Source organism: Ornithorhynchus anatinus, chromosome 1 (assembly GCF_004115215.2).
Source record: "Ornithorhynchus anatinus isolate Pmale09 chromosome 1, mOrnAna1.pri.v4, whole genome shotgun sequence".
Lineage (NCBI taxonomy): Eukaryota > Metazoa > Chordata > Mammalia > Monotremata > Ornithorhynchidae > Ornithorhynchus > Ornithorhynchus anatinus.
The window spans coordinates 106,215,747-106,224,732 of record NC_041728.1 but is presented as its reverse complement, the minus strand read 5'-3'; positions in this window follow the sequence as shown (position 1 = coordinate 106,224,732).

The following is an 8,986-nucleotide window of genomic DNA, read 5'->3' as shown; positions in this document are numbered from 1 at the left end:
TTCTAATTGGCCCGTGCCCTTGCCTGCCATGTGACTTCTCTGTCCTTTAATTTCATCTGCACAATGGGGACCTGTTCTTTCTTCTTAAACTGTGAACTCTATGTGGAACAGGGAGTGTGTCTAAGCTGACTCTTTTATCTACCCCAGCATTAAATATGGTGTTTGACATAGAATGAGTGTCCTAGAATAAATACCACAATTAGTATTTAGCAGAAAACTTGTTGACCCAGGATGATCTTGCCAGAACAGTAGCCCCAGACTCTGGTGCTACACAATATGCCTTTCTTATCAGCAAACCTGCATCCTTGCCTTGTCCAAGTTCCCGTGGGAAGCAGGTGACAGGTATGCTGTTGCTGTTGGAAGCAGGAGGGATGGGGCGCAGAAGGTGACGGGCTGAAGCAAAGTTAGGAGGAGGATCCGGGGTGTGTTCGGCAGCAGGAAGCCTAGGGGAATGAACTCTTCCTTGAAAATTTCAACAAAAACAGGCCAAATGGAGAAACAGAACGTTTAGAGAGCAGAGGAAAGGGCAGGACCTGCTTTTTGGAGTCTTTTTGCCAGAGGAGTCTTAGTTATGGCAGTTATTAAATGTTTATTATGAGCCAAGCCTAACAGATTACACAGTCCCTGTCTTAAATGGGGCTGCAGTCTAAGTATGGGGAGACAGATCAAGTTAATGGTAGCAAGGGTTCACGTTGTATTAGAGGGGGCTGAGGCTTTCTTTACGCCTCATCTGTTCATTTTTCCTAGCCCAGGCTGGACCTTCACCTAGCGCCCACAGCTTCCATCTGTAGTAGCCATATGCCCTCCCCACCTCATCTCTAGCCTGAAGCTGGGGACGTGGCCTAGTCCCTGTCAGAGGTCTCAGCCAAAAGCTATTTCTGCTTCACTTTGATGCTGGAAAGAGATAATCCTGCTTGCCAGTGCAAGCCTTTGGGCCTTAGGTATTAATCTGATTAAGGGAAAGATGGGGCCACATGAGGAAAATAGGATAGGACAAAATAAATGTGGTATATAAGTATTCTTTGGTGACAGGCACTGAACTAAGGACTAGGGCAAATAAAAGACAATCAGAGAAGTAATTTGAAGAATAGAAATAAGCCGGGAAGAGAGGAAGAGTCAGTCATTTGAGGGTCTACTGTGTGCTGAGCACTGTACTAAGTGCTTAGGAGAGTGCCTGGGAAGCAGCTTGGCCTAGGGATTAGCTGCAGATACAACTGATTGACAGCTGGCCCACCTCCTTCCCTCTGCTGCCAGCCCCCTGGCTAATGTGAATGGGCTGGCTGTGAGGAGTGAGGGGTGGATGCATCAGCAATATCATGGCCTAGTGGATAGAGCGCAGGTATGGGAGTCAGAAGGTCATGGGTTCTAATCCCAGCTCCGCCACTTGTCTGCTGTGTGAATTTAGGCAAGTCACTTCACTTTGCCTCTGTTACCTCATCTGTAAAATGGGGATTAAGACTGGGAGCCTCACTTGGGAAAGGAACAGTGTCCAATCCATTTTGCTTGTATCCACCCCAGTGCTTAGTATAGGGCCTCGCTTGGTATAACAAATACCATTATTATTATTATTATTATTATTACTATTATCAGACCCATAGGGAGCTGCAGGGTCAGGGTGGCGGGACTTCCAACCACTCCAAGAAACTTCCCTGTTTTTATGCTTTTTCCAGTTGGACACCACCCAGGGACTTTCCATCTGAATTCCATTTGGGCAAGACCACATAGTGGGAAATCAATCAATCAGTTAATCTGAGTTATTTTTTGAGCACTTGCTGTGAGCCAAATGCTGATCCAAGTGCTTGGGAGAGTACAGTATAACAGAGTTGGTAGGCGTGTTCTCTACCCACGTTCCCTGAGGAGATGAATGAGCAGCACCTGGAAGATCTTGAGGAATGGGGTAACATGGACTGAACGGTTTTGTAGAGAAATTATCTAGGCAGCAGAGTGAAGTAAGGACTGGAATGAGGCGAAACAGGAGGCTGGGAGGTAAGCGAGGAGGCTGATGCAGTAGTCAAGGCAGAATAAGATAAATGCTTGGATCAACAGGGTAGCAGTTTGGATGGAGAGGAAAAGGTGGATTTTAGTGATGTGGTGAAAATAGAGCTGACAGGATTTGGTCACCCTGAATATGTGGGTTGAATGAGAGAGATGAGTTGAAGATAATGCCAAGGTTATGGGCAAGATAAGGAAGATAGCAGTGTTGTCTGCAATGATGGGAAAGTCACGGGGAGGACAGGGTTTGGGTGGATGAGGAATTCTGTTTTGGAGATGTTCAGTTTGAGGTGTTGGTGGACATCCACGTTGAGATATCCTGAAGGTGGGGGGACATCAAAGACTACATTTCAGGTCTGAATTTCAGATTAGACAAGTTACAGCAAACTCAGAATTCATCAGAGGTTTTTTTGTTGTTGTTTTGTTTTTTATGGTGTTCATTTAGCGCTTACTATGTGCCAGACACTGTTCTAAGCACTGGGTTAGATACAAGGTAATTAGGCTGGGCACAGTTCCTGTCCCATATGGGGGTCATAGTCATAATCCCCATTTTTATAGATGAGGGAACTGAGGTCCAGAGGGTGAAGTGACTCACCCTAGATCACACAGCAGACAAGTGGCAGAGTGGGACAAGAACCCAGGGCCCTCTGATGCTTAGGGCTGTGCTCTATCCACAAAGCCATGCTGCTTGCACCCTCCTGGGCTATCAAAGGCCTTAGCTTGCAATGGCTGCCCAGTGGGCATTCCTCTGCAGTCTCCTAATTTTAGTCCAGGAGTTTCTTCTGGCTTGAAAAAGCTGCTGTAATCAACTCAGGGACACCACTAAATGAGGAAAAGAAACTGTAATGTGTAGCACAATCTACTAGCAGAGTTATCTCACCAATCCATCGTGTATTAAACATTCCTCTGGTCTATAAGCTCCTTGTGTCTACCAACCCTTTTTGGTACTTAGTACAAGTAAGTACCTTGTTAGTACTTAGTACAGTGCTTTGCACCTAGAAAGTGCTCAACAAATATCATTGATTGATTGACTTTGGGAAAGGAACACATTTACTGACTCTGCTGTATTTTGCTCTGCAAAGCACTCAATAAATACCATTGTTTGATTAATTGATCCATATCTGAGGAGCTACAGGTAGGTGAGATGAGGTATTTATTTTGTGTATTTCTCCTTGTCTTTTTTATGGCCTGATGAAAAGATTGCAAGTCTGGGAATCAGAGGACCTGAGTTCTAATCCCAGCTCTGCTACTTGCCTACTGGCTGACAGTGGGCAAGTCACTTAACTTCTCTATTCCTCAATTTCCTCCCCTACAAAATGGACAGTGAATACCTGTTCTTCCTCCTACGTAGTCTTTAAGCCCCTTGTGGGTCAGGGACTATATCCAAATTGATTGCATTGTATCTACACCTGACTTTAATGCAGTGCTTGGCAAGTAGTAAGCACTTAACAAATACTACAATTATAAGAGGATTTTCTAATACAGCAGACCTCCTATTATTACTACCCTGTCCTCAAATTTCACCTAGATGTACGTGTTAATGCTCAACACTGCTTCTATCAAATTTTCTCCTTTGCGAACTAGCAAAAACATTCTGTCATCTTCACACTTCCTTCCAGCGAATAAAAGCAAGTCTGAAATATTCACACTTATATGCTAATTTCCAACAGCAGGTAGAGATACTTAAGGGGAGATTTAAAGTAGAATGTGACTCCTCTGTATTATGTTGCCAAAAAAGTGGGAAAGTTACCAGGTTTGTTTTTGAGGTAGAGAAATTCTGATTTCACTTCCTCAAAAGATCCTGTCCGCCTTTATCAATCAATCAATCAATGGCATTTATTGAGCCCTTACTATGTGCAGAACACTGTACTAAGCTCTTGGGACAGGACAATATAACAGAATTAGTAGACACGTTTCCTGCCCATAATGAGCTTACAGCGCAAAGGGGGAGACAGACATGAATATAAATAATTTATAATATGTAATTTAAAGATACATACATAAGTGCTATGGGGCTGTGGTAGGGTGAATATCAAATTGGAGAAGACCTTTTGGAAGAGATGTGACCTTAATAATGTTTCAAAGGTGGGGAGAGTGGTGGTCTGGTGTATATGGAGGGAGAGGGAGGTGCAGGCTAGAGGGAGGAAGTGGGAAAGGAGTCAGGGATGAAATAGATGAGAGCGGGGCCCAGTGAGTAAGATGGCATTAGAGGAGTGCCAGTGTGGGGGCTGGAGATCAGGGAGGTAAGGTAGGAGTGGGCAGGCTGATTGCTTTAGAAACTGTTGAGATCTGATTGAGACCTTTAGAAATACCTCCAGCCTCAGTGGGAAATCACTAGAGAGATGGACTTCTAAAAATCAGCCAATGAGCGGGCTCCGTATGATATTCACGGGCCCCTTTCTGAACCAAATACAGTAAAGAGATCTTTCACCACATTGTTCAGAGAGATCTGTCGAGGCTGAGCAGCCTCTTTCCTCCTCACTCCCATGAGAGAGGGGCTATGGCAGGTTGATGGGGGAGTGTGGGAGGGGAAGAAAGAGAGAGAGAAAGGTACTCATGGATTTGGAGGCCGCCCAACTCATCCCTCGCTGTAAATCTGTGATGCTCCCAAGGACCTGGGTTCTAATTCCTCTCTGAAACTTAGTAACGATAGTATTTGTTAAATACTTACTATGTGCCAAGCACTGTTCTAAGCGCTGGGAGAGATCCAAGGGTATCAGGTTGTCCCACTTGGGACTCAGAGTCTTAATCCCCATTTTACAGATGAGGTAACAGGCACAGAGAAGTTAAGTGACTTACCCAAAGTCACACAACTGACAAATGGCAGAACCTGGATCAGAACCCAAGACCTCTGATTCCCAAGTCTGTGTTCTTTCCACTAAGCCAAGCTGCTTCTCTTGTCTGCTTGTGACTTGTCTGCTGTGTGACCTTGGGCAAGTCACTTAACTTCTCTATGCCTCAGTTACCTCATCTGTAAAATGGAGATGAAGACTGTGAGCCCATGTGGGACAGGGACTGTATCCAACCTAATTAACATGTAACTACCCCAGCACCGAGAACATTACCCTGCACACAGTAAGCACTTCAAAAATACAAAAAAAAAAACCTAAGAGGACTGGGACTCTCTTCTATTTCCCCATCCCAAACTATTCTCAAGCAGTGAACGGGCCAAACTCTGTCCACTTTCCTTCTGTCTCCTGCCACGTGAATTTGTGGTGTGCTTATGAATGTGTGCGTGTGTGTGTGTCTGTCTCCCACACTCTGTGTGTACCTAGTTGTCTCCCTCTGTGGTCCTTTGTGTGTCTATGTGTCCACCTCTCCATACTTGTGTGCGTCCTTCTGTGCCTCTATGTGTTTTCTTCTCCAGCTTTGTGTGTGTGTGTGTGTGTGTGTGTGTGTACCTGCCCTGTTTGTGTTTGTGTGTTGTACCCCCTCCGGCTCCATATGAGTTTGTATTTTTGCCCCATTTCTGCCTTCTCAGAGCCCCATCCACAAGTTCACTCCTGGATCTGAAATGAAAAGCCAGCCACTGCCTCGCCTTTCACTGGACGGTGGGCAGTTGAGCCAGTGCCAACCCAGAAGCCAGCACATATGTCGTAAAGCAAATGTGACCTTTAACAGCCAAATTCTCTATCCCAGGCCCAGGAACCGGGCAGCTGGTTTTTAAATCGGACCCCTGCAAAGCTGGGCAACACACATTGACGTAACCCAGTTAAAACAGGGGACCGAAAGGAATGTAACCCGAGAGCTGTCTAATTCTGCCATTGCTGCCCGCTCAGGAACCTGTAGCTTCTGCCAGGAGCTAGGTAGGTCCCGGCTAGAGAATGGACACGGGTGGTGGAAGAAGTACCAGTTCACATTGTGCACTTTTCCTCCTGTTCCTTCTTTTTTATGTTTTCATTTTTTATGGTGTTTGTAAAATGCTTACTGTGTGCCAAACATTGTTCTAAGTACTGGGGTAGGGCCAAGTTAATTAGGTTGGACATAGTTCCTGTCTCACATGGGACCCACAGTCTAAGGAAGAGTCAGTCAATCGTATTTATAGACCGCTTACTGTGTGCGGAGCATTGTACTAAATTCATTCAATAGTATTTATTGAGCGCTTATTATGTGCAGAGCACTGTACTAAGCACTTGGAATGTACAATTCGGCAACAGATAGTGACAATCCCTGCCCAATGACGGGCTCACAGTCTAAACGCTTGGGAGAGTAAAATATAACAGAATAGCAAACACATTCCCTGATGAAAATAAGCTTACAGTCTAAAGAGAGAACAGGTGTTTAATCCCTGTTTTACAGTTGGGGAAACTGGAGCACAGAGAAGCAAAGTGACTTGCCCAAGGTCACTCAGCAAACAGTTGGCAGAGCTGGGATTAGAACCCAGGTCCTCTGACTCCCAGGCCATTGCTCTTTCCATGAGACCACACTGCTTCTCTTTAGTCTTTGAGGCCCATGTGGGACAGGGACTGTCTCTGATGTATATATTTTTATTACCACTTTTATTTTGTTAATGAGGTGTACATCCTCTTGATTCTATTTATCGTGATTATGTTGTCTTGTTTTTATCCATCTGACTCCCCTGATTAGACTGTAAGCCCATCACTGGGCAGGGATTGTCTCTATCTGTTGCCTAATTGTACATTCCAAGCACTTAGTACAGTACTCTGCACATAGTAAGTGCTCAATAGATCCTGAATGAATGAATGAATGAATGAATGAATGTGAAGCATCACATTATGGGAAGCAGCGCGGCTTAGTAGAAAGAGCAATGGCTTGGGAGTCAGAGGACACGGGTTCTAATCCCGACTCTGCCACTTGTCTGCTGTGAGACCTTGAGCAAGTCGCTTAACTTCTCTGTGCCTCAGTTACCTCATCTGTAAAATGAGGATTAAAACTGTGAGCCCCAGGTGGGACCAGCTGATTACCTTGAAACCACCCCATCACTTAGAACAGTGCTCGGCACATAGTAAGCACTTAATACCATAATTATTATTATTATGGGGTTACTATCTGTCTACCCCTGCACTCAGCACAGTGCTTAGCTCAGAGTACACCCTGAACAAATGCCACAATTATTACTATTGTTACTACCTGCAGCAGATAGAACAGCAGGGTGTGCTGCAATCGGGAGTGGAGCAACTCATCCAGAGGCAAAAACTGCAATCCAGAGGATGAAGTGTGTTAATAGAGAGGAGTTTACAGTCTTCTGATCTAGTCGAAAGAGCCTGGTCCTGGGAGTCAGAGAACATGGGTTCTAATCCCGACTCTGCCACTTAAGTGTTACGTGGCCTTGGGCTTGTCACCTAAATTCTCTGGGCCTCAGTTACTTCATCTATAAAATGGGGATTAAATCCTACTCCCTCCTATTTAGACAAGCCCGTAATCTTGGTGTTATCTTTGACTCCTCTCTCTCATTCAACCCACATATTCAATCTGTCACCAAATCCTGTCGGTCCCGGCTTCCCAACATTGCTAAAATCCTCCCTTTCCTCTCCATCCAAACTGCTACCATGTTAATACAGTCACTCATCCTATCCTCCCTAGATTACTGCATCAGCTTCCTTGCTGACCTCCCAACCTCCTGCCTCTCCCCTCTCCAGTCCATACTTCTCTCTGCTTCCCAGATCATCTTTCTGCAGAAATGTTCAAGACATGTCACCGCCCTCCTCAAAAATCTCTAATTGTTGCCTATCCACTTCCTTATCAAACAAAAACTCCTCACCATTGGCTTTAAAACACTCTATCACCTTGCCCCTCCTACCTCACCTCACTTCTCTCCTTCTACAACCCAGTGTCATACTTGGCTCCTCTGGTGCTAACCTTCTCACTGTGCTTCCATCTCACCTGTCTCGCTGTTGACTTCTGGCCCACATCCTGCTTCTGGCCTGGAATGCCCTTCCTCCGCAAATCCTCCAGACAGTTACTCTCCCCCACTTCAAAGCCTTATTGAAGGCACATCTCCTCCAAGAGATCTTCTCAGACTAAGCCCCATTTTTCTTCATCTTCCACTCCCTTCTGCATCCCCCTGACTTGCTCCCTTTGCTCTCCCATCCACCCAGCCCCACAGCACTTATGTATATAGCTGTAATTTTATTTTATTTGTACTGATGTCTATTTGTATCGATGTCTGTCTCCCCCCTCTAGACTGTGAGCTCCTTGTGGACAGGGATTGTCACTGTTTATTGTTGTAATGTTTTATTGTACTTTCCCAAGAGCTTAGAACCGCACCCTACACATAGTAAGCACTTAATAAATATGACTGAATGAACGAATGAAGAAACACTGAGCCCATGTAGGACAGAGACTATGTCCAACCTGATTATCTTGTATCTACCCCAATGCTTAGAACAACATTAAGTGCATAATATGGACTTAACTAGCCCATGATTATCATAATTATTAGAGGACAAAGTAGATGCTCAGTAGCGTGGCTCAGTGGAAAGAGCCCGGGCTTGAGAGTCAGAGGTCATGGGTTCTAATCCCGGCTCCGTGGATTGCCAGCTGTGTGACTTTGGGCAAGTCACTCAACTTCTCTGTGCCTCAGTTGCCTCATCTGTAAAATGGCGATTAAAACTGTGAGCCCCACGTGGGACAACCTGATCACCTTGTATCCCCCAGTGCTTAGAACAGTGCTTTGCACATAGTAAACACTTAACAAATACCATTATTTTATTTATTTTTATTTATAAATGCCTCTGAATGAATGAAACATTCAGTCAGTGGTATTTATTGAGTGCATACTATGTGCAGAGCACTGTACTAAGATCTTGTGGGAGTGCAATACAACAGAATTAGCAGTCACGTTTCCTGCTCATAACAGTAATAATAATTATGGTATTTGTTAAGCGCTTACTATGTGCCAAACACTGTTCTTAGAACTGGGTTGGATACAAAGTAATGAGGTTGGACATAGTCCCTGTCCCACATGAGTCTCACACTCTTAATCCCCATTTTACAGTTGAGGTAACTGAGGCACAGAGAAGTGAAGTAACTT